The following is a 25,498-nucleotide window of genomic DNA, read 5'->3' as shown; positions in this document are numbered from 1 at the left end:
TGAGCCCAGGCCCCTGCAGAAACAAGTGTTCTCAATTGCTGAACCTTCTTTCCATCCCCTTACAATAATTCTTAAAATCAGACATCCTGCTGGACATGGTGGCACACGCCTGCAATCCCAGTACTAGGGATGTAGGCAGGTGCATCTCTGTGAGTTCGAGACCAGTCTCACCTATCTAGTGAGTTCTAGGACAGCCAGAGCGACGTAACAGGATCCTGTCCAAACAAAAAACAAACACCCGACATTCTAACACATTGCAATGCAAAGATAGACTAATATTTATATGCTGAAGAATGATGGGAGGACAATATTAAGTCTGTTTTCTTTGAAATTTAAATAAAAGAAAAAATAGAAGTAAAATCTATTAATTTTCTATATTAAACTATAACTGCAGTTCTTAGCACACAACAACTTGAGTCTGAGTATACTTGCTTTAGATGGGGGAGGGGTATTTGGGCTCAGAAGCCACAGTTAAAATAATTGCCTTTAGAGCAGTGGTTCTCAACCTATGGATCTCGACCCCCCTTTGAAGGTTGTATGATTAATTAACATCCGATATCCTGCATATCAGATATCTACATTACAACTCATAACAGTAGTAAAATTACAGTAATGAAGTAACAATGAAAATAGTTTATGGCTGGGGGTCATCACAGCATGAGGAAGTATATTAAATGATCACAGCATTATGAAGGTTGAGAACCACTGTCCTAGGAAACCCAGAGAGCAAGGGAGTGAAATGGCTTTTTCCCTTGCCTTCTTCTAGAGGTTGAGTGGTTCCTGGGTGGGTAATGGAGACAGACTGATTAAATAGAGTGCTGTCTGTCTGTTCAGACTTGCAGGGTAGCTTAAGGGGCAGGTGGGTGTTCACAACAGATAGTGGGTGACACTGCAAGAGTCTCAGTCAGTAAACAATGTCCGGATCCCTTCCTAACCTATCCCATCCCTAAGCTGGTGGGACCAACTGACCTTGATTTCTGTATCTCAAGAAGCATTGTTCCAGTTTATGTGATAGCCAGTATCTTGAGCATTACTCACTCTCTCTCTCTCTCTCTCTCTCTCTCTCTCTCTCTCTCTCTCTCTCCTGTGTGTGTGTGTGTGTGTGTGTGTGTGTGTGTGTGTGTGTGTGTGTGTGAGAGAGAGAGAGAGAGAGAGAGAGAGAGAGTCCCCTGTGACTCCATATTGGTCAGCAACAGTCTAAAGATACTAGGAAAGATGTACCAGTTCCACAGCCAGACACAGTGTATACATTTGTTTTGTTTTGTTTTTTTTTCTTTTCTTTTTTTTGGAGCTGGGGACCGAACCCAGGGTCTTGCGCTTCAGTGTATACATTTGTAATCCTAGCTCCAGGGGCTGAAGCCAAGAAGGACGACAGCCTGGAGAGAGGGACAGGTTCTATTTCAAAACTTCAAATAAAATAAAATAGAAATTTTATAAGTAATTATGAGTGCCTCATAAAAACCCAGAGAAGGGCTGGAGAGATGGCTCAGTGGTTAAGAGCACTGGCTGCTCTTCCAGAGGTCCTGAGTTCAAATCCCAGCAACCACATGGTGGCTCACAACCATCTATAATGAGATCCGATGCCCTCTTCTGGTGCGTCTGAAGACAGCTGCAGTGTACTTACATATAATAAATAAATCTTAAACATAAAAACCCAGAGAAAAGCCGTTCTTTGTCCAGTTGTGTAGGGTACAGATACCACCCCACATCCTTCTGTGAATGGAACTCACATGAGGAACTGTTCCAGGGCTCCAGAGGACAGAGGGGACACTAAAGTAACCCAGCTAATAATTATAGGTGGCAACTGTGTCCCTTCCAGCTACAGCAACAAAGAAACACACTCTTGCTCCTGAACTTGAGGCTCTCTGAAGCCCACACCCACACCCACACTTCCCGCAGAGCTGTGGGGAGGCTGCTTAGGGCTGGGGCAGCTCTGTGAGCACTGAACACTGAGCCCTGAACAGTACAGGGAGGTTGGGGCCAGAGAGCTGAAGGTGACAAGCGGACAGAGAGGCTGAGCCCTCACTGAGAAGGCTCAGAAGGGGACAGACAGCTCCTCATAGGATAACAAACAAAACGGAAGTACTGTTTTCTTCCTCCACCCTTGCAGCCCTCCCCTCCGCCCCCCCCCCACTCTCCCCCTCATGCTCCCCACTGCAAAGTCTAACAGGAAGTCTGCTGAAGAAACTAGTTTGCCCAGCCCCAGCCTTGAGACACGCAGGACAGGAGTTGGAGACTTCCAGGAGACAGCCATTCACTCACTAACACCCCAGGGACAGGCTGGCTTTGATGACAGTTGCCTTCAGCTATAGAAGGAGTCCCCACCAAAAAGAGTGAACAGAGATAATGCCTGTGCTGAGAGGGACGCAGAATAGCCTGAGTGTTGGGAGGAGATAGACGCCACCGAGCATGTGCAGCAGCGCGGTGGGGGTGGGGGTGGTGGGAGGTGGAGGTGGGGTGCTGGAATGGCTCAGTAGGTAAAGTGCCTTCTGTTCAAGCGTGAGGGCTTAAGTTTGGGTCCTCAGCACCCGCATAAAAGTCGGGTGCAATCATGTGTATCTGTAATCCCGGGGCTGGTGGCAGAGACAGGCAGATCCCTGGAACCGCAACCACTCTAGCCTGGTCTACAATTGCCAGCAACGAAAGAGCCTGTCTTAGGACCCATGATGGATCAACCCTTCTAAGCCTCACCAGCTTCCCTATAGCACGGAAGACTCCAGAAGCTATCCTGGTTTTTGGGGGTTGGGGTAGGGTGGGACTGAAATCAACACCATCTTTCAAGAAAGATGGAGGCAGGAGTTGGAATGGAAAGGCTGAATTGTAGCACTATTACAATTTTTTTCGAGTTCCATTGGATCCTTGAACCCCTCTGTAGACTGCTCATTAGATACACCCCCACAATTTCAGATCGAGTCACTCCCTTTGACCAATGGCTAAACCTAACACAAGCTAAGCCATGAGCTATGGACACCCAGCATTCCCGGGCAATCTGAACAGTGTTCTGCAGTGTTTCCGAGAGCCACCAGGGAAGAAACACAGGATCACACGTCGGAGTGCAAGCTGGAAATCAGTTGGGACTTGCAACCTGACCTCAGAAGGTCTGCAGAGCCAGTGCAAACTGATACCGTCAAGGAGGTGACGCGCTTCTAGGGGAATGGGCTGCAACTGACCCCAACCCAGGGAACATATATTGTTGTGGTATGGGCAGCAGCAGAGGTGAGGGAGACAGGGAACAGCATCTCCAGATGATCAGGAGGAAACCTCTCAGTCGGAAGACGGGGTGAACAGCAGGGATCCCCGCTTCTGCATGCCCTAAGGCTCTGACCTACCTTTGCCAAATCCAACTTCCCTTTAGGGACAAAATCTGGGAGGCCAACTCTCTCTAGAAAGAAAGGACAGATCTGCCAGCGAGTGTTTTTGGAAGACTGAAAAATTTGCACTTGAAGACAAATTTCTCAAGTGAATCTGGGTTAGCAACCTACCACTCCCTTTGCTCTGCCAATTTTTCAAAGCCAGATGGGACCTAATTACCTTTAATTAGGAAGTTTAAATTGTCACTTCTACCCTGGCCATAGAGAAACGGAGGAGCCTCGAGAGATGAGTGCCCTTTTTCTTACATGTGGGTGCAGAGAAGGACGCCCCATGCAGAACGGAGCTCAGAGAAGGAGATCCAAGTGTGGCAGATGTCACAGTGGTCCCCATGTAATTTCAAGACAAAGGATCTCAGGCCACAGTCTCAGAACTTTCTTATTTTCTTTTCTTTCTTTCTTTTTTTTTTTTTTTTTTTTACTTTTCTATTTTTTGGAGCTGGGGACCGAACCCAGGGCCTTGCGCTTGCTAGGCAAGCGCTCTACCACTGAGCTAAATCTCCAACCCCTCTTATTTTCTAAAACCAGTATTGGGCTCGGTTATTTTGCTGAGTCTGCCTCTGACGGTACAGGAGTTTATCCACTTGTAAAGTCAAAACCAGTCACATGGATAGGTGCTTTAGAGGACGAGTCGAGGTCTACGAGCCTGAGCTATGTAGTGAGTTCAAGGCCAACTTCAGCCGGTCTCAAGACCTCTTTTCAAACAAACAAAACAAGTAATAAAAGCTAGCACTGCCTTATTCTTCTAATAACACACTTTACTTAAAGAAGATACAGATTTCCGTGGAGTCCTTTTCTTTCTTAGTTAGGGGGTCTCATGAGACCAAAAACTGAGCCTCACAAGTCAGACTAGACTGGCTGACGAGGGAGCTCCAGGCATCCTGCCTCCTCTTCCCCAGTTTTGAGATTACAAGTGTTTGTCACCCAGCATTCATTCATTCATTCATTCATTCATTCATTATTTATTTGTTCATATTTATTTCATGTGTGCCACAGACCACCCAGGGGAGTGTCAGCAGAGGGACCAAGGCTTGGATTTCAGGTAGAGAATGGATTCAGCATGACAGACAGACACCAACTCGAGGTGTGTGCTGCTGCAAAAAGCTTTACTTCTTGGCATAGATTTAAGCAGTTAGAACAGGTACATCATAATTGGCAGTCATCCAGCTCTTATTCATCACCCCACCAAATGTCCCTTGCAAGGAGGAAAGCAGAACGTACAGTCTAGGAAACAATTTTCAGCCTCAAACAATAGTTTAGAAAACTGCAGTTATACTGCCAGATTTGTGGGCACCAGGTATGTATTCATCATTTATCTTTGTCATAATAAAGTTTAAACTCTATATTTATGGCCCCTCAGATTAGTAAGGAAACTTTTGTAACCATAGTTAACTCTTGATAAGTTTGTTCAACTTGTTGGAACTTGTCTATGATCTTTCTAAAAGAATCATTACTGTTTTAAATCATGCTAAACAAAACTTATCCAGAAGGGGGGAAAGGCTTTTCTGGAACAGTCATGTTCTTAGTAACTGCAATTAATTTCTCTCCTATTTGCTGGGAGCTAATGGGTGCAGCAGTTGAGTTCATCGCAGCCGTTGAGTTATCAGGATCATGATGGTGTGAGACGTTTCCGTCTCTGAACTTTCAGTTCCTGAGACATCTAAAGGTCCATGATCATCTTCCCACACTGCTATACTCTTTTTTAAAAATATATCTTTTTTTTTTCCCCGTAGCCGAGGACCGAACCCAGGGCCTTGCACTTTCTAGGCAAGCGCTCTACCCCTGAGCTAAATCTCCAACTTTTTTTTTTTTTTTTAAAGATTTACTTATTTTTATTTATACGAGTACACCGAGTACACCGTAGCTGTCTTCAGACGCACCAGAAGAGGGCATCAGATCTCATTACAGATGGTTGTGAGCCACCATGTGGTTGCTGGGAACTGAACTTGGGACCTCTGGAAGAGCAGTCAGTTCTCTTAACCACTGAGCCACCTCTCCAGCCCATCACACTGCTATACTCTTAAAATCAGATATTGCTGACAGGCTTAAAGTTGCTAAGATCACCAAGGCTAGAACACAGAAGGCACCTCCACCGCAAGCATAGACCCTAGTCATCATCTATTTGTAGGGAGACGGCCAGGGACCTCCAGGAGGCCAAGCCATTCCAGGCACATGCCTCTGTTCTGGATAGAAACGAAACACCAGAGCTTCATGTCATACAGACTCCACTGGCACGTGTGCACTGATGTTTTGCCTGTGTGTGTGTCTGTGTGAGGGTGTCAGATCCCCTGGAACTGGAGTTACAGGCAGTTGTAAGCTGCCATGGGTATGCTGAGAATTGAACCTGGGTCCTGGGGAAGAGCAGCCGGTGTTCCTAACAAAAGCTGAGCCAGGGCTGGAGAGATGGCTCAGTGGTTAAGAGCACTGACTGCTCTTCCAGAGGTCCTGAGTTCAAATCCCAGCAACCACATGGTGGCTCACAACCATCTGTAATGAGATCTGATGCCCTCTTCTGGTGTGTCTGAAGACAGCTACAGTGTACTTATATACATAAAGTAAATAAATAAAATCTTTTAAAAAAATAAAATTAAAAAAAAAAAAAAAAAAAAAAAAGCTGAGCCATCTCTCTAGCCTGCCACCCCAGCCTTTTACATTGGTAGTGGGCGTTAATTCAGGTCCTCAGGCTTGAGTGGCTAGCACTACACTGATGGAGCTGCAGCACACAATGGGATTTTTAGAGTTGAGAAGGGTGTGAAATAGCTCATTAGAGGCCAGCAGAATGGCTCTGCAGGTAAGAACACTCGTCAACCCCCTTGACAGCCTGAGCTCAAGCTCCAGAATCCTCCTTTTAAAAAGGCCAGGATAGGTGATCTGTGCCTACCCCATCGTTCCTGTGGTGAGACAGCCAGGATAGGTGATCTGTGCCTACCCCATCGCTCCTGTGGTGAGACAGCCAGGATAGGTGATCTGTGCCTACCCCATCGCTCCTGTGGTGAGACAGGGGTGGAGACGGAGAACTGACCAGAAGCTTAGAGGCCAGCCAGCCTGGAACTGTAGCATAGAAGCAAACAAGAGAGACAGACCCTGCCTCGGGCAAGACAGAAGGTGAAGACTAACACCCGAGGCTGTGGTGACCTCCATGCACTCTTTAGCACTCACACAACACACACACACACCCTACACACAGGTTATATATACAGACGCACACACCACATACAGACACACCACACACAAATAGTCATAAACACACACCCACATTATATAGATAGATACACATACCACACACATTCACATACATACCACACATACAGACACACCACACACAAATAGACACATACCACATACACACACACAAATGTATCCTATACACACATTATATATACAGACACACACCACACACATATAGACACATACCGCATACATATAGACATACTACACACATATATATAGACATACCACACACATATAGACACATACCACACACACACACACACACACACACACACACACACACACACACATACACACAAACGTATCCTTTTTTTTTTTTTTTTTTGGTTCTTTTTTTCGGAGCTGGGGACCGAACCCAGGGCCTTGCACTTCCTAGGCAAGCGCTCTACCACTGAGCTAAATCCCCACCCCCCCCCCCTTTTTAAAAAAGATTTATTTAGGGGCTGGGGATTTGGCTCAGTGGTAGAGCGCTTACCTAGGAAGCGCAAGGCCCAGGGTTCGGTCCCCAGCTCCGAAAAAAAAGAACCAAAAAAAAAAAAAAAAGATTTATTTATTATATATAAGTACACTGTAGCTGTCTTCAGACACACCAGAAGAGGGCATCAGATCTCACTACAGAGAGTTGTGAGCCACCATGTGGTTGCTGGGATTTGAACTCAGGACCTCTGGAAGAGCAGTCAGTGCTCTTAACCACTGAGCCACCTCTCCAGCCCCTCGAACGTATCCTATACACATGCTATATATATAGACACACATCACACACATATAGATATTATACACACACATATAGACAAAACACACACACACACACACACACACACACACACACACACACACACATGCAGACCATAGCTCCCAGAGTTCTTCTGCTCCCAGCATGATGATCTGGTCTGAATCAGTTTTTAGGGTTGGTGCCCCAGCTGAGCACACTGTTCTGGGTGGAAGTGGTTGGAAGACTTTGCCACACATAGGCCCTGACCACAGCTCCACTGCTCAGAGCATTCGTGTGAAGTGGATGCAGGGGGTCAGCCAGAGCATCCTACATTGCACAGTGGGTCTGATGTAGCGGCCATTTCCGTCCTGTGAATTTTCTAAGACGACCGTGAAGTCTTATTCAGGGAAGATTAAAGAGTAAGTTGGAGGAGCTATTTAATTACAATATAAAAAGATTCTATTTTTAGCTAATCTCAGGAGCACAGAACTGTTGTTTTTAAAGGCTACATGTAACATTTGCTCTGCCCTGTCCCATTGGATCTAACAACACACATAGACCACTTGCTTTGTGACACCTAATCGCTGGTGTGTGTGTGTTTAATTTTTTCAAATTAGTTTTTGAGAATTTTGTACGATATATTTGGATTATATTTGGCCTACCACTCTAATCTCCTCCGAGATTCACACCCACCTCCCTGCCCCTCAACTTCCTGTCCTCTTTAAGGAATGCATCTAGACCAAAGTATGCTTCCCGCGTACTCTCGGCCATCCGTTGGAGCAAAATTGACCTACCAGGAGCCACACCCTTAAAGAAGCCATCGGCTATTCGTAGCTCCTCAGTTAGGGGTGGAGCTCACGAATTCCTTCCCTTCAGCTTAGATGGTTAACTGGTTTGAGCGTGCACAGGTCTTGCGGGTGTGAGTACCGACAGTCCCATCATGTCCAGAAGATGCTGCTTTGCACAGACCCTGCCCAGCTTCTGGCTGTTACAGTCACTCCACAACCCTTCTGCCGTGGTCCGTGAGGCTGGGATGGGAGTGATGATGCCTCAATGGCCCGTTTAGGGCTGAGCATCCCACTGACACTCTTCTGGGCCCTTGGATCAGTTTGTACATTAGGAACTACTCGGACGAGGTTTGAGAGTCGCTCTAAACTGTAGATAGATAGAGAGCAATACATTTACTGGTCAGGTGGATAACACATCCGTTTAAAATAACAGTAATAGGTTCACCTCTGGGGCCTGGGAACTTCCCAATCATGGATCTTTGCCCAGACTTACAGCACCACAAATGTGTTTCCTCGTGGGGAGTGGACCTTAAATCCAATCAGAAAACTGTCAGAACCTTCTGCCCCTATAATACCTGTGCCATTACAAAGCCACGGGCAGTATCTTGGGCTTACAGCTAGATAAGACTGTTGATGAGGTCCCCTGTCTCCTATCCCTACATAGTACCATCCAATACTATGAAAGCTACTACCAATGAGGAAGCCCCTCAGTTAATACCAACTCCATTACTCTGTGTCCTGTGACAAATGTGTGTGGTGTTTTCATCTTAAGCTGGTTTTAGGTCTTACCCTAAAACTCTGATGGATAGCCAAGAGCCAAGGACAGCAACCTGTCTGAGTGAAAAAAGAAATAAAAGGAAGAACATGGCTCTCCCAAGGTGCGGTGGGGAAGAACGCTCATTGTGGATAAAAGGGAGAGCATAGAGAGAGGCAGAGGCATCTGGGAGAGGCCAGAGTGGTTTTATCTACACTGAGCTGGGCCTTGTGGGGAGACAGGGGGAGGGAGAGCAAGAGAGGAGCCGCTGACCAAGAGCGGCGGCCTGGGCCAAGAGATTGGTCAAGAGAACAAAGGGTAGACCAAAAGGAACAGGTAACCAAAATGGCTGGATTATACAGGGGACAGAGGAGCCAGGGGAGGGGAGCCCAGGCCTTGGGCTGGAGAATTTTAGGGTAGGGCCCAGAGTGTGACAACTGTACTCTGTAACAGGTAGGGACTGAGGGATGCTGGGAGAGCCTGGTGTCAGTGTCTGCTTTGCTGTTAATGGGTACCTCAGTTAACAGTTTGTTCTGGATTTGAGACCTGACAGTATCTTCTTTGGGGATCTGTGTCTTCAAGATAACTTTGACTAATAACTCAGGGGTGTCATCCAACCCCTGGTAATAGGCTTTTTATTTTTTTTCTGGGAGAGGCATAATCCTCTGTGAGGGGTAGTTCCAACTGTGTTCTATTACATTAATATGCACATTCATATAAACATCTACACTGCATTTATATTAATATGTTTACATATTAATATTTTAATATTCAGACATTGTGAGTATCAGTCATTCCATGCTCACACATTTTAGTTAGGACTGGACTTGGGGGCCATTCCAAGCGACCATTTGTTAAGTAATCTGATTCTCGATGTCTGCCCTTGGTCCTTCCCCCGCCATGAACAGGAGGGCAACATTGCATCATGGTTCTCCCTGGCACGGACAGCACACCAAGTGTTCCCTATATTTAGCCAACATGAAGTCATTGCAGCCCGACGCCTGCCCCGTGCAATCTCTGCTTTGTTTCGCAGCTCACGTGACTGATGCCCTGACTTTGTACGTGACCTATGTCCTTACACGGATTGAAAGGGGCTGAAAATCTCGCTAGGAAAGCTGTGCTTGGTGAGTAACAGTTGAAACCCTAAATCCCGAGTCCCTGAGAGAACCCTAAAGTGAATCTTTGACATCTCCTGACAACCAGGGAGACCTTGTTTATTCTCTTCTTGGTGAAAGGGGAGATTCCTAGAGTGGGCAGGCTGGGGAAGGAGGCACCGCCTATATTGTCCATGCAGCCTGGAAGAGCATGGTGTCTGTGGTTTCCAACTCTGCTCTCAGCTCTGCTCTTCCAGCAACCTGCAGTGACAGATCCACCCAGAAACACAGTGCCGCCAGTCAGGCAGACCATCCAACTGGACAAGGGGCACGGCTTCAGAAGTTCAGCAGTTGTCTGTTGATCGAGGCTTGGAGTCAACTTCATTTAGCTCAGAGTGTGTATGCTTGTGTGTGTGTGTGTGTGTGTGTGTGTGTGTGTGTGTGTGTGTGTGTGTGTGTTTGTGTGTGTCTAGGTATTGACAATAAAAATTAAAGTCTTTTGTTTTTTTTTTTTTTTTAAATTTGGTGTTTGAGACAGTGTTTTGTATCCCTGGTCCAGAATTCCATATGTAGACCAGGCTGCCTCTCAGTCACAGATATCCACTAGCCTCTGCCTCCAAAGCACTGGGACTGAAGGTGTGTCCCATACACGCCCAGCTGCAATCCACATTATCAATTCCCAACTTCTTGTTTCTCGCTTTGGATTGCAGGAAGGATTGGCTCCCACCAGAGGATCCCGTTTTGTTTTGCTTCTTCACGGGTGGGGTCAGCAGAAGAAGGCAGGGATATTAAAGACAATTAACCTGACAAATTTTGGAAGCCTTCAATACCGTGCAACATTTGGCGGGGCCAGCTGACATCTCCGTTTGTCCTACCAGAGCGCTACGACACCCCGCTCCGTCACTCAAAAATTTTCTTCTGCTCTTAACAATAGTTTATGACAGAGATAATTTTAAAGGACATTGAATATTACTTAGGGGGAAATTAGACATGTGAGACATAGCTCAATTAGTAAAGTGTTTCCTGGCATGCATAGAACCCTGGGTTCAGTCTCTTACACTGTATAAAACTGGCCGGTTGTGAATGCTTGATCTCAGTACTTGGGAGGAAGAGGTAGGATGGCCAGAAGTTCCAGCTCATGCTCAGCCACACGGTCAACTTGAGACCCGTGTGGTAAAAGCACAGCTCTTATCTTAAAAGAAGCCGTAGCTGAGTGCGTGCATGGCTGAGGAACACAGATTTAGAATTTACCCCGAATTCCATGTTACAACTCAGAAGTGAAATCATGAAGTTTCATAGTTTTATAGAACAAAGAAAGTTATAAATCATAAATAAAATACATCGATGAGTACATCAGAGAGGTGGTTACAGAAAGATGAGGAAGCTTTTCTACAGGACTAAGATGCTATCCGGTGACACCGGTGACAGTCTTAGCTTGGTGGAAGTCACTGAGTCTGCTAAGGTAAAAGATTCCAAAGGTTTTTAATGTACTACTCACAGAATGCTAGTTGAACATACAGGATAAGCAATGGCTAGTCATCAGGCTAAAGCTAGCCTGAGATAGGTAATTAGGTTCTGGACCTGCAACAGTCCAACCTCCCCCATCACTGTCCTTCTACCAGTGTGTTACAGGATATTTGATCACACCATGACCCCCCAGGTTGTGTTATTTACTGAAAAAAGAAAACCTGTTTCTAGCTGTGGTGTGGCTCAGCCCTTAGTACAAACCTTTAATCCCAAATGATGAAGGTAAAGTCAGTTTGCAGAAGGAAGCATCCGTATTTGATGTCTAATTGAGTGGCAGACAGAGTGACGAATCAGAAAAAGATTTGACAGAATAGAATATGTCCAGCTCTCATGAGAAGACAGAGGGAAGGGAAGATACTTAGAAGAGCAGTGGAGAGAGAGAGAGAGGGAGGAGGCAGGTTTATAAAGACAAGATAAAGAGACAAAGCCAGAGAATGAGGAGCTGGAAGATTAGAACAGATTGCTTGAATTAATTTGAGGTCAAGCAGAGCAATTCAGGAGAGGCAGAGAGAGGAGAGAGAGAGAGAGAGACAGAGACAGAGACAGAGACAGAGACAGACAGAGACAGAGAGGGGAGAGACAGAGAGAGAGACAGAGACAGAGAGGGGAGAGACAGAGACAGAGGAGACAGAGAGAGAAAGAGACAGAGACAGAGAGGGGAGAGAGAGAGACAGAGGAGACAGAGAGAGAAAGAGACAGAGACAGAGACAGAGGCAGAGACAGAGACAAACAGAGACAGAGAGGAGAGAGAGAGAAACAGAGACAGAGACAGACAGAGACAGAGACAGAGAGGGGAGAGACAGAGACAGAGAGACAGAGAGACAGAGACAGAGGAGACAGAGAGAGAAAGAGACAGAGACAGAGAGGGGAGAGAGAGAGACAGAGACAGAGGAGACAGAGAGAGAAAGAGACAGAGACAGAGACAGAGGCAGAGACAGAGACAAACAGAGACAGAGAGGAGAGAGAGACAGAGAGAGAGAGACAGAGAGAGAAAGAGACAGAGACAGAGACAGAGGAGACAGAGAGAGAAAGAGACAGAGACAGAGGCAGAGACAGACAGAGACAGAGAGACAGAGACAGAGGAGACAGAGAGAGAAAGAGACAGAGACAGAGAGGGGAGAGAGAGAGAGAGAGAGAGAGAGGATTGAATCAGTCAGCCTGGAAAGGAGTTTGAGTCAGAACGGCTGAGTTGACCCAGCCAGAGTTCAGAAAGAACTGGAAAGGGTGAGCTTATTCAGCAGGAAGTCTCAGAGGCTGGAAGCATCTAGGCCCAGATAAGATCGTACGGAGGCTAGAAGCTTCCAGGACTAGGCCTAGGTTAGCAGAGAAGGCAGTAAATCTCGGAGACAACAATGAATGCTGGGAACAGTGCTACTTACGCATCAGTCAGCCCTTCTCTACAGACAGAGCCGCTTTCCACCAACTCCCACTGACACCAGAAAGAAAAAAGAAAAACAATATTTTTAAAACTGCTGTTTTACAGCAGAGGACAGTGTAATGATACTGGTATACATTCCATTTGTCATCACTCTCTCATTAAATTGTTATTATGTGCTCACATTTTACCTTAATTTTCCCAGTTCTCATTCTGTATATTTACAAGGTACAAGGTGAATTTGAATTTAAAAATGCAGTGTGGAATAATTAAGCAAACTAGTTAACATATTCATCACGTCAAATATTTTTATGCTGAGAACATTTGAATATTCTCTAGAAAATTATGTGCTAATCACAGTTTTTGTAATTTCATCAAATTATGTTTTCAGCATGACTTTAGTTGTGGTTTAGATTTTCACTAAGATTTTTTTTTTTTCTTTAGGCAACATTAAAAAGAACATGATTCCAGACTAGGGAGATGACTCAGCAGTTAAGACCACTGACATAGTCTATAATTCCAAGATCCGACTCCCTTACACAGACATACATGCACGCAAAACACCAACGCACATAAAATGAAGATGGGGGGGAGGGGATGGAGAGGGGGAGGGAGAGGGAGAGGGGAGGGGGAGGGGGAGGGAGAGGGGGATTATTACCCTGAACATAAGACTCACAGTACTCGGGAGGCAGAGCAGGCAGATCTCTGAATTGGTGGCCAACCTAATATAAATAGCAAGGTGTTTAGGCAGGTCAGGGCTATATAGTGAGGTCCTGACTGGAAGGAGAAGGGCAAGTGGGTGAGACAGGAGATGAAGGAAAAGAGGAGGAAGGAAAGAGGAAACAAAGCAGTCAGATGAGGTAAACTCCCAAGGCAATCCAGGATGGACTTGGCTTTAATGGCTCCTCATTACATTCCTGTAGGCTGACAAGTAGAATGATATGACCCATAACCTATGACCTATGACCTTTGGCCAATTACCACCACACATTTGATTCTTCTCATGAAAGAAACATATAGGCTCTTGAGATGGCTCAGAAGGTAAAGGGGCTGGCTCCCCAGCCTGATGGCTAAATTCCATCCCTGGGCCCCACATGGTATGAAGAGAGGACCAATTCCTGAATGTTGTCCTCTGACCTCCACATGTGTATGCATACCCTATCCCCAACCTAGTACATATACACAAGACAGACAGACAGACAGACAGACTGTCTCTCTTTATCTGTTTTTCTGTGTAGCCCTGACCATCTGTCCTGGAATAACAGCCCAGCTAAAATGCATGTTTTAAATAAAAAGAATTTTGAAAAGAGAAGTCGGCCGAGCTAATTTCAAGGGAAGCACTGAGTTAGCTCAGGTCGATTAAATTATTTCAAACTCCGGCACTTATCATTAGTAACAAGTCAATTTCCACACACCCGCACACTAATGAGAACAGCTGTGCTGGCTGCTTACCAGTCATCAACACCTCAGTGTGAAGGAAGAGCTAAGAGAAGATTCTCAGAGATGAAGGCGGTGGGGAGAGGCCAGAACAGTGGGCATTTGGAACAGGGGATGGGTCTCCTGGGGAGACGACGGCTCTAAAGGTGCAATTCTGCACAAGGACAACTCTCAGAAGGACAGGCAGAGATCCTATGAATCCCAGTCCCACTGCTTTGAAAACCACAGAAGCCAAGTTCTTTAAAAGTGTGGTCCAGATTTTACTTTAACCCGACACTAGGATTCCCAGTGCTAATTATCATGACAGTAAAGGGAAGTTGGTTCTTTCCAAACTCGTACATGGTAGTCTGTGCAGTCACCATTAAAATTAGAGTGAGATTGGGAGCTTGACCCTTAAAAAACGAATATATTCTATATAGAATTGCTATTCTATACCAGTCAAGATATACCATATGAAGCTGGGTAGTGGTGGCACGCACTTTTAATCCCAGCACTTGGGAGGCAGAGGCAAGTGGATCTCTGTGAGTTCAAGGCCACCCTGCTAGGTCTACAGAACAAGTTCTAGGACAGCCAAGGATACACAGAGAAACCCAGTCTCAGAAAATTATATATATATATATATATATATATATATATATATATATATACACACACACACACACACACACACACATATATATATATATATTTGTCAATAGTTTCTACTACTCTATGTTAGGTCTCACAAGAAGTCTAGTAATAAATTCTGAAATATGGGAGGATTTCTGGAGTCTAGATAAAAGCCGTCATTCCTCAGAAATTTGTGAAACTGGTTCCCATCTGCCAAAAGAAGACATTTTCTTTACCTCTGGCAGAAGGAACACAGGGCTACCTATGGTTGCATATCAGAGTCCACATGGGCTTCCAGGCTCCCTCTGTCCCCGCTGGCCAGTACTTCGTGTACACGTCACAGCCCCCATCCTTCTCACGCGCAGGCTTCTCTCCTCCCTGATACCTATTTGTTCTCTTTCTAAGGGTAAACTGTCCATCCTCTCATGGATCGTATCCCCCCGCCCCCATTCACCCACTCCCGACGCCCCTTGTGCTGTAGGCCCCTGCCCCACCCCCATTCATCCCGGTCAAATCCCCCCTGGGCCCCGCCCCCATTCACCCCCCCACGCCCCGTGTTGTATCCCCCGCCCCGCCTCCATTCACCCCTGCTACTCTTCCTTTTCTTGGAGCTAGCCCTGGCCATGTCCAGTTTGCTCTCTCTTACCTCCGCTCTCAACTCTTCCAGATGCTTCTAGATTCTCTCTCTCTCTCTCTCTCTCTCTCTCATATCACAATAAAAACCTTCCCCTTAATAATGGAATCATCACACTGGGAGTTTCTTTACTGTGCCCCCTTGCATACAGTATGTTCAAAACAATAATTTAAATGTTTTTTTCACAAAGATGATATGCTTCCATAATCATCTGTATGGAAACGATAGACTACTCATTAAATGGTATGCCCATTTGACAAAAGCATACAATGTGGATCTCTGCCTATCTCCATATATATATATATATATATATATATATATATATATATATATGTATATATATATGTATGTGTGTGTGTGTGTGTGTGTGTGTGTGTGTGTATGTATATGTATATATGTGTATGTATCAAGCGCTATGGATACACTATGAGATAGATCACCAGCCCGATCCCCAATTATGCACAGGAGGAGAGAGGCACAGAGGTGCTAGGTGATGGGCCTCACGTCACCCACACACGTCAGATATGAACAGGGAAGAGAAGGGTGCAGCTCTCCCTCTTTGTAGCAAAGTCAGCCTTTGGATGGCTGGGGAGGGAAACAGAGGAGACCAGGTCTGTCTGCTCAGAGCCCTCAGCATCTGTGATTGGAAAACAACCCCAGGCCAGTTCTGCTGAAGTCCTTACCTGCACGGCAAAATTCGTTTCTAACAGATACAAAGAGAAGGCTTGCCATCGGGTCTGGATACTGACACGATCTGAATAGAAACCAAGAGGAAATCCATGAATTTTAATGGCCTTAGTGGTCACTCAGGTCAAGGGCTTTCCAAACCATTCCCTACACACACCCAAAGACCCAGGAGCAGCCATCGTGGGCATCCTCGCCACAGGAGCAGCCAACCATGCTCATCTTTGCGTCTGTTTCAGTATTTATCAGCAGTACTGGCACAGGGGTGCTTGTTCTGAGGATGAGCCCACGGTAAGTATTTAGATTTTGAAAAGTGACCTCATTTAAGGGCAGTATTAAGGGGCCAGTGAGATGGCTCAGCAGGTAAGGTGCTTGCCCCAAGTCCGATGGCCTGAATCTGAGCACTGGTATCCACAAGGTGGGAGAGAGCAAACTCCAGTAAGTTGTCCACTGACCTCCACATACATGCCGCGGGGTGTGCCTGCCATCTGTGAACTAACAAATAAAAATGTAAAAACACAGAACAAAGCAATACTAAGGCCAACAGCACACTGCAGGGCATGCCTGAAACCCCAGTACTTAGGATGTGGAGGCAGGAGGATCAGGAGTTCAAGGTTAACCTCAGCTATATATTGAGTTTGAACCCTGTCTGAAAATGAACCAACAGTCATATTAAATAGTGAATGGTGTAAGTAGTAACTGAATTAACTGATAAAAAAAGGATGAATGGATTTTTTCCACTATAAAAATGACTTAAAGCGATTTGTGAAATACCGCTGGAGTCCATTTTGTGTTTCCTCCGCAGGCCTGGCAGGCGAGGGTTTAGGATGCCCGCCTTCTGCACGCATGGTCATTTAAGTGCCTCTGACAGAGTTACAAAGCACCGCTGAGGACTCTGGGCCCCCACTCACCTGCCTGCCTCCCCTTCCCCTATGTAGTGACATCTGAACCCTTCTGGTAGCTATGCTTCTAAAGCTCCTCAATTCCCCCACCCCCACCCCCATCCCCCACCCTACCCCCCACCCCATCTCCAGGGCAACCCTACCTGGACTGAATCCTAACACATCTTCTAACTTCCAATCCGAGGCTTCTCCTTCAATCCGCCCTCACACTACTGCCAAAACCTCCAGTCTGACCCCACCGTGCCCCAGCACACAGGCTAAAGTCCAAGTCACTCAACGAGACTCTAACAGCATTTGGCAGTGGGTCTATGCTAATGGTTCCAAACCCATTCACTGGCAGTCAGGACGAGAGTGTCCCCCTGTCCCCCCCCCTCCCCGCCATGCCTAATGTCTTCTTCCTTTGCACAAAAATGTTTCAGGCCCACACATGGCCCCCACAGAACTGATTCCCACCTCTACAGCAGGCATTTTGAATGAACCACCTCAGGATGTAACTGACCCTCGGAGAAGAAGGCATTTTAAAGAGATACGTGTGTCCTTCCTTCCTTCCGTTTGTCTATCAGATAGTTAAAGCAGTGAACCCCAAGAAACTGTAATTCCTCAAGAGTCCCACGATGGGGAAAGAAAATACCCAAAGCTTGGACGAGTTAGAGAGGACACAAAGGGATTTACAACTTAGAGATGATGGGTCAGTGGTGGGCAGGACCAAACCTTAACCAGGACTAGTTAGGTGTGTATAACATTGACTGTCTACTTGAACTTCAACCTCACTTCAGGACTCCAAAGATAGACTCGAGGAAGGTCACTGGATCTGTTTGTTTTCTTTCCTAATGTGGCCACCTAGAATAGATTTCTTTCCTGTTTTTTTTTTTAAAACTATTAATTTGGCTGTTTAAATTAGTTTGTGGAGGATGGGTATCTGAAGTTGGCTTGTTGGGACACAGGCTGTGACCCTAAGAATGCAGCCGTTACACCAGACATAGGTCAGGGTCTTATGTCATTGAGCACATGGTGCAAGGGGTCATAGCTCAAGCCAGTAACCGTGACTTCAGAAAAGAATGGCGGTGTTTACTGGGCACCCATACCACACAGCCATGGTCTATCTCATCCTCCTTTCTATTCTCTTGGAGGAAGCAGGTGACTTCCGGGAGGAGCTGGTGACTCATGAGTTCAGCCTGGATCAGCAGTAGCTGAGCTGTGACCTCCAGTTTAACCTTCCGTAAGGAGTGACACGCCCCCTTGCCAGGGACACAGAATGAATCCTGAGATTTTGGCCTTGGTGAGTATCGGAAGTCTGTTGAGATTTAAATGCCCACCACCACTCTTCGCAGCCATTTAATCTTGTATGCCAGGCTCCAGATGATTACAGACATACAGAGATATACCAGTGAGCAAGACAGGGTTCCTGTGCTTTTAAATATGAACATGGCCTCGTGTGGCTCAGACAGGCTGTCCTCACTCTCACGGTTAGCTGAGGATGACTGATCAGATTTCTGACCCTTTAGTCTCCTTATTTCAATGGCTGGAATTATAGGTGACATCACCACACCCAATTTACACAGCAAACCCAGAGCCCTGCTTGGAGGTTGCTTTAGATTTATTTCCGTATGTGTGCATATCTATATTTTGCATTTGTTTGTGTGTAACTTGTTCTTGCAGAAACTGGAATTACAATGAGTTCTTTGATTTACCTGATACGGGTGCTTAAAATTGAACCCTGGTCCTCTGGGAGAGCAATTAGACACACTTCACTTCTAGGCCACCTCTCCAGCCCCTGTTTGGAGTTTTTAATTGGTATCTCTCCTCCTGCCTGAATTCTCCATCAGACACTGCTTCAGGAGGTATGTGTTCCTCCTCGGGCTTGGCAAAGGCTTGGCAAGGGCTTGGCATGGGGAATATCTGTTCAGTCGCCAAATGGGTGAACAAAGGGCTCTAAATTTATTCTGGATTTATCTGAGGAAAAGGAGTGAGCTTTGAGGAAGGGACTCAAGAGGTCTCTTGGAGAAGATAACTGTTTTGAGGACCATGAAAAGTCACTGAAGAGTTCCAAAGAGGGAAGGTATATCTTGAAATAAGAAACTGCCTCATGTTAGAGTCCTTGTGCTTTGCAAGTTGAATCTCCCATGACCTGTGTTTAACCCTCAGATCCTCCAGTCTCCTTGCCTGACCTTCAGACCTCTAGTGAGGAAGGAGGAGGAAATGAAAACAAACAAACAAACCCTCCCAAACAAACAAACAACTGTCAAACAATGCCGGAGGTGGTGGCACACGCCTTAATCCCAGCGCTGGGAGGCAGAGGCAGGCTGATCTCAGTGAGTTCAAGGCCAACCCGATCCTTTAAAGAGATAATTCTAGGACAGCTAAGGCTACACAGAGAAACCCTGTCTCAAAAACAAAACAAAACAAAACAGAACAAAAAAACCCTGGCAAACAAACCCAGTCTCCAAAAAATGAGATAAAACAGAAACAATCAAATATAAAAACTGGCAAACAACATTTAAAATATTGCCAATTATCTTCTTTTACTTGTTTGACATAGAGACTTTCTATTGGTCCAGGCAAGCCTCCACCTCGCAATCCTCCTGCTCAGCCTCCTGAATTCTGGGCGCACAGGTGTGCCCCACCGTACCCGGTCTGATGTGCTGCCAACTGTCCCTGCCTTCCTATTAACATGAAGTTGGCACAAGCAGCCACAATCCCCTACTGCTTCCTTCTGGCTTCCTCGAAGTTCCTGAGTCATCTCCACCTCTGAAGGCAGGGCTGTGGGAAACGGGACACTGGTCCCTTCTGAGCTCTTCCATTCACTAAGCCCTTCACTCTCATGCTATCTATGAGATCCAGATGGAGCTGTCACACATGGTGGCTCCTCTGTTAACTCTGGCCATCATACTCCATGGTGGTCCTACATGGGACTTGAGATTAGAGGCTTACCTTAGAGGCCGACAAACCCGTATCTGGAGATCCCATGAAAACAGCGAGGCAAGTACATAATCAAATGAACCATTTGAGCCTGGAGGGAAAACATTTTATACCGTGGGGATTAAAGTTGCTTCCTTGGGGTGCCAGGGAAGGAACTTGGGGACAAGAGCATGTCACACACACAGTCTGTCACCAACTGACGTCACAGCCCTATGAGTTTCACTCTGAAAGAGGAGCTCACCAAGTTGCTCAGGCTAGCCTAAGTGGCCAGACATACTATCATGCCTGCCTTAAAGTTCTTATTTGAAAAAAAATGAAAGTAAAAGAGCTGAGTGTGGTCACTGGAGCCTGCAATCCCAGTCCTCAGGAGAGGAGACTGAGATAGGTGTTCAAGGCCAACCTGGGCTACATAATGAGTTCCAGCTTAGCCCGGTCCAACAGAGTAAAACTGTCTCAAAACCAAAGGAAGGCAGGAAAGAAGGGAGAGAGGCAAGGATAAAGCCTTTCATTCTGTTACATTTACTATGTTATTCCTCTCTCCTCGCAGAATTATGCATGGCCACACTTGACCGGCTTTCGAAGGGCCTCCTCAGTAGAAGATTGTGTATTTCGCTTGCCCACACACACACTGGATGATCTGAGGCTAGGAGTGTCTTCTGTTTTAGCCTGGGCTGACCTGGGCCTTGAGCACCAAACCCTCAGAGATGGGACAAACTTTCTTTCTGGTTCCTTTGCAAGAATGGAACCCCTTGGAATCGGCCTGCGTATGACCGTGAGCTTGGAGTCCTGCCCGTGTCAGGTCACCGCAGACCTTCATGCTCACCGGCAGGGAAAGCATAGATGCTTCTTGTCGTCAGCCACTGAGACTTTGAGGTGGTTGGTAACACTCCAAGCAAACAGACTAATCCGAAAGTAAGGCCCGTCTTGTTTTTGTTTTTATTAAGTTAACATTCACTCTTCATCTTCGTTTTGTGGATGGTCTTCTTGAGGGAAATAGTAATGTGTCTCTGACCTTTTCCCATCCTCAGCACGTTTCTGGGGCATCTCCCAGCATGCCAGTTGCGTAATGCAAAAAGCTGGGCAGCCTCTTTCTCACATCTGCCTGACAGGAAAATAAATTAGAACCACGATACTCCCTCCCCTGCCAAAGTCCCAGGGAAGCCCTGAGGCTGCACAGAAAATTGGGTGGCCTTTGTCACGAGCCAAGCCAGACCACTAGCTCCATGTAGAATCTGAGAATTTTAAAGATTTTTTTTTTAATCAAGATTGCCCCTCAGTGAAGACCCTGTTCCCACACAATTGAGCTCAAACGTTTTTTTTTAAACTAGCAAACAATTCATGCGACATTGTCCACACTGCCCTCCAGGTGGCAGTAGAGAACCGCTGCCTGCCCAGCACACTGACGTCACCTTGTTTACCCGGTTTCGGGTCATTTTTAGATCTAAGATCACAGGATGTTAATCAGGCCAATGATTTCCCATTCGTTTGGCCAAAGGCCCTTGTCATGGGCATTGGGACAAGTATGATGTCCTTTTAGATAAAGACATTTTTGCTGCGGGAAGTACTTATTTGAAAACATTTGTAATTTCATCTTTAGGAGATGGGAAAATTGTGCATGGATCTGTACTGTGGCCATTTGGGGTCACTTTCATTTTGGAGCTGGAATGTGAGTGGCCTTAACTGAAGAGAGGCAGAAAACTACATATTACAATAGCGTGCCTTCTCAGAGACGCAGGCGTCTTTCTGCTTCAGTCTTCCCCTTTATTTATATAGGATTCAGCAAGAAAGCATTTAGGTTTTGAAGTTTGGAGGGAAAGGAGTAAGAGCTAATTTAGTCTAGCTGTCTCCTGATTCCTGATTCTCCTGATGCCACCCTGGAGTTTAGGTGTCAGGAGGTCCCTGCAGGCCGCACCCAGGAGCCTCAGACTGTCCGTTTCCAACAATGTGGCTGAGAGTTTCTCTGTGACTGTTAAAGAAGCAAAATAAACAAAATTCCTCAGATGCTGGGCATTGTGGACAGGCCTGTGATCTCAGCTATGCTGGAGGCTAAAGTCAGGTGGGAAAATTAAAGTCTATATGGGCAACAAAGGGCTCAAAACTGGGCAGCTCAACTTCGCAAGACAGTTTCAAAACGACTAGTTAAAAACAAAAACAAAAACAAAACAAACCAAACAAACCAACCAAAAAAAAAAAAAAAAAAAAAAAAAACAAAACAAAACGAGGAGACTGGAGGCGTTGGGCACGCCTTTAATCCCTGCAGAGGCAGGCAGAGCTCTGTGCACTTGAGGCTACAGAGTGAGTTCCAGGACAGTCGGGGCTGGCTACTCGGAGAAATCTTGTCTCCAAAAGGTAGAAATGGGATGTAGTTCTAAGCTTGGGGTCCTAGGTTCAGTCCTCTGTGTGGAAACAGAACAATAGTCAATCATGACAGTGCACACCTGGAGTTCCAGCGGTGTCAGAAAGCGGAAGGGTCAGAAGTCAGGGTCAATCTCTGTTACAGCGTGAACTACATACAGATCGGCTGGGGCTAGATGAGGTCCTGTCTCCAGATGATAATAGTTATTAGTATTTTAAAAGTAGGAGCTCAGTGGTAGAGCGTTTGCTTAGCAAGCACAAGGCCCTGGGTTCGGTCCCCAGCTCCGAAAAAAAGAAAAAAAAAAAAAAAGTAAATAAGAATTCCTCAGCTGTTGCAGGAGGGCAGAAGCAGCTAAATTTGAAAAGAGAAAACTCCGTGGTGTTCAAAATAAACGACCCTTCAGGTTTTTAGAAAGTGTCCACTCCTCTCTGTTTGACGAGCTGCTGCTATGGCCACACAAAACCACCTCCCAGAGAGTCCAAAGTCCCTCCCTGAGGCAGTACGCAGTCCGCTGGAGTAATCACACCAACCCGAAGGGGATGGATGGCTCTCCTGCAGGCAGGAAGACAAGGGTTAGTCGCAACACTCACTTATTGGGCTCCGAATCTGACTCAACTCCTTACAAACCAACAGTACAGCTTGTAAAATCAGGAGAGACCCGGTTCCTGCCACCGTGGAACTTTGAGCCTCCAGGGATTTATAGACCTGGAGGTTTATTTTTTTTTATTTTATTTATTTATTTTTTTTTATTTTCCATGCATAGAATGAACAAGGGCTTGAGAGATCCAGCACAACAGAAGGGCAGACTGTGAGGTAAAGTGTAGGGCCCTAGCCCCAAACATTTACCTGAAAGAGATAGAGAAGGAAGGAAAGAAAGGTATAGCATTTATTCAGTACCTTACGCTCTGTGTTTTTACTGATGAAAATCCAGCAGGCTGGAGAGGTGGCTCAGCAGTTAAGAGCACTAGCTGCTGGTGCAAGAGATCCAGGTTCAGTTCCCAGCACCCACATGGAGGGCTCACAGCCATCTCTAACTCCAGCTCCCGGGGATCCAATGCCCTCTTCCTCCCTCCAGGGGCACCAGGCGTGCACACAGGCAATCACTCGTTCAAAATAATCCTAAGTAAAACATCACTGTCACTCTCAGGCTGTTGTCACTGCCCCGCTTTTATTTATTTGCCCTTTAATTTATTTTTATTTGTTCTTACAGAGCTTTCAGAGCTGTACCCAGAGCCCTGTGCATGCCGGGCAAGCTCTCTACAACTGGGGCACAGGATCAGTTATTTCCTCTTTACACACAAGGAAATAAATTCATGGAGAGGTTAATTATTTTTCCCAGAGTAGCATAGTACCTAAGAGACAGGCACTTGAGCCCAGGTAGTCAGGAATGGCTGACACATGACAACTGGAATCCCAGCACTTGCTCCATGGAGACGGGGGACCAGGAGTTCAAGATTATCTTCAGCTGTACTGTGACTATGGCGACAGCTACAGGAGACTCTAGTTGCAAACAAATGTGCTCAGAGGGGAATCCTGGGTAAAGACAAAAGGTCACAAGCAGAACTAAGGTGTCACAGCCTAAGGCTGCCTCTGTGGCTTGTGGTCAAAGCTGCTGTGAGGTGGCCCTAGACATGCAGGACACACTCTGTAGGTTGTGATGACCGCACCTCCCCTTCCTCCTGCAGGCCTAGGGGTGGTCAAGTAGCTGTGGTTTCCCCACATCCTGCCCACACCTTTGCAAATGGCCTCTTTATTCAACTCTCTTCAAATTACCCAATTTGAGTGTCCCATCTGTTTCCTGCCCAGCTCTGGCTTGGTATAAATAGGAAAGCAGGAGTTTAAAGGCATTCCTTGTGGGTACAGGGCTAGTCACAGGTGGATCAAGGTGACCTCTCATTTCGAGGACTTCGGGACAGTTGCTGCGTGTGAGTCACTGCAGAATGAGGTTATCCCTTCGACTTGGAGTGTCCTGGACCAAGACAAGCCACTAGTGCAACAGTCCTCAACCCGTGAGTCTCGAACCCTTTGTGGGGGATAATTGCCCCTTTCACAGGGGTCCCCTAAAACCATCAGAAAACAAACATATCTACATTACGATTCATAACAGTAGCGAAATTAAGGTTATGAAGTAGCAGGGTTGGGGATTTAGCTCAGTGGTAGAGCGCTTGCCTAGCAAGCGCAAGGCCCTGGGTTCGGTCCCCAGCTCTGAAAAAAAGACCCCCCCCCAAAATAATAATGTTATGGTTGGGGTTGTGGGGGTGGGGGGGTCATCACAGCACGAGGAACTGTGTCAAAGGGTCACAACCTTAGGAAGGTTGAGAACCGCTACACTAGTGAGTCTCCCAGTTAACAGATCCTTACCTCCTCCAAGCAGGTTTATATGAAGGGAGCAGAATGTACAGAGATTAAAGAGGTGGGCTCGACAGTTATGTTCCCTGCATCCAAGTCCCAATCCTTCCTTCCACTTCCCAGCATGCAGAAGGACTAATTACATGTGCTGTATGAAGCTGGACAGTTGCTTAGTCTCTGGCTAACATTTTCTTGTTTGTGTGTTCTCGCTCCTAAGGAGGGAGAATGCAGTTTCCAGCCTGTATTAAGGGCTCTATTGTTAAGGAAGATCTGACATAAACATTTTAACCATTGAAGATGAAGAGGTAGATGAATCACTCATAGCCAGGGAACTTTGGAAAACCAGATAGTGTGTGCTGGAGCAGATTACCACAGCTTGCTGGTCCAGGAGAGGAAGGCTAAAGGCACGGGGCGGGGGCGGGGGGGTCCTTCTGAGACCTGTTGCCATCATCTTGAACTAGACAGCTACCTGAGGGAATATATGTTTTAGTTAGGTTTCCACTGCTGTGAAGAGACACCATGACCAAGGCAACTCTTGTACAGGACATTTAATTGGGGCTGGCTTACAGTTTCAGAGGTTCAGTCCATTATCATCATGGTGGCAAGCATGGCGGTGTCCAGGCAGACATGGCACTGGAGGACCCAAGGATTCTACATCTTTGATCCAAAGGAGGCAAGGAGGAACCGTGTGCCACACTGGGCATGGCTTGAGCATAGTAGGCCTCAAAGTCTGCCCCTACAGTGACAGATTTCCTCTAT

General features: G+C 46.3%; 1 long non-coding RNA gene across 3 annotated transcripts; it reads right to left on the bottom strand.

The window, feature by feature from the left end:
* Window positions 1-7,045: 7,045 nt before the first annotated feature.
* Window positions 7,046-25,197, bottom strand: LOC134479313 (uncharacterized). 3 transcript variants are annotated; one of them, XR_010052469.1, is made up of 6 exons: window positions 20,047-20,586; window positions 16,669-16,708; window positions 16,213-16,283; window positions 13,526-13,571; window positions 12,854-12,903; window positions 7,049-8,466 (listed from the first exon to the last, which is right to left on the bottom strand). It is a non-coding gene; the product is annotated as an uncharacterized LOC134479313 (long non-coding RNA). The 3 variants fall into 3 exon arrangements; XR_010052468.1 differs by having other exon boundaries at window positions 7,046-8,466; window positions 16,213-16,708; XR_010052470.1 differs by adding an exon at window positions 23,743-25,197 and having other exon boundaries at window positions 7,060-8,466; window positions 16,213-22,942.
* Window positions 25,198-25,498: the final 301 nt, after the last annotated feature.

Source organism: Rattus norvegicus, chromosome 6 (assembly GCF_036323735.1).
Source record: "Rattus norvegicus strain BN/NHsdMcwi chromosome 6, GRCr8, whole genome shotgun sequence".
Taxonomy (NCBI): domain Eukaryota; kingdom Metazoa; phylum Chordata; class Mammalia; order Rodentia; family Muridae; genus Rattus; species Rattus norvegicus.
The sequence above is the reverse complement of the archived record's forward strand: the minus strand, read 5'-3'. Positions and strand labels throughout refer to the sequence as shown.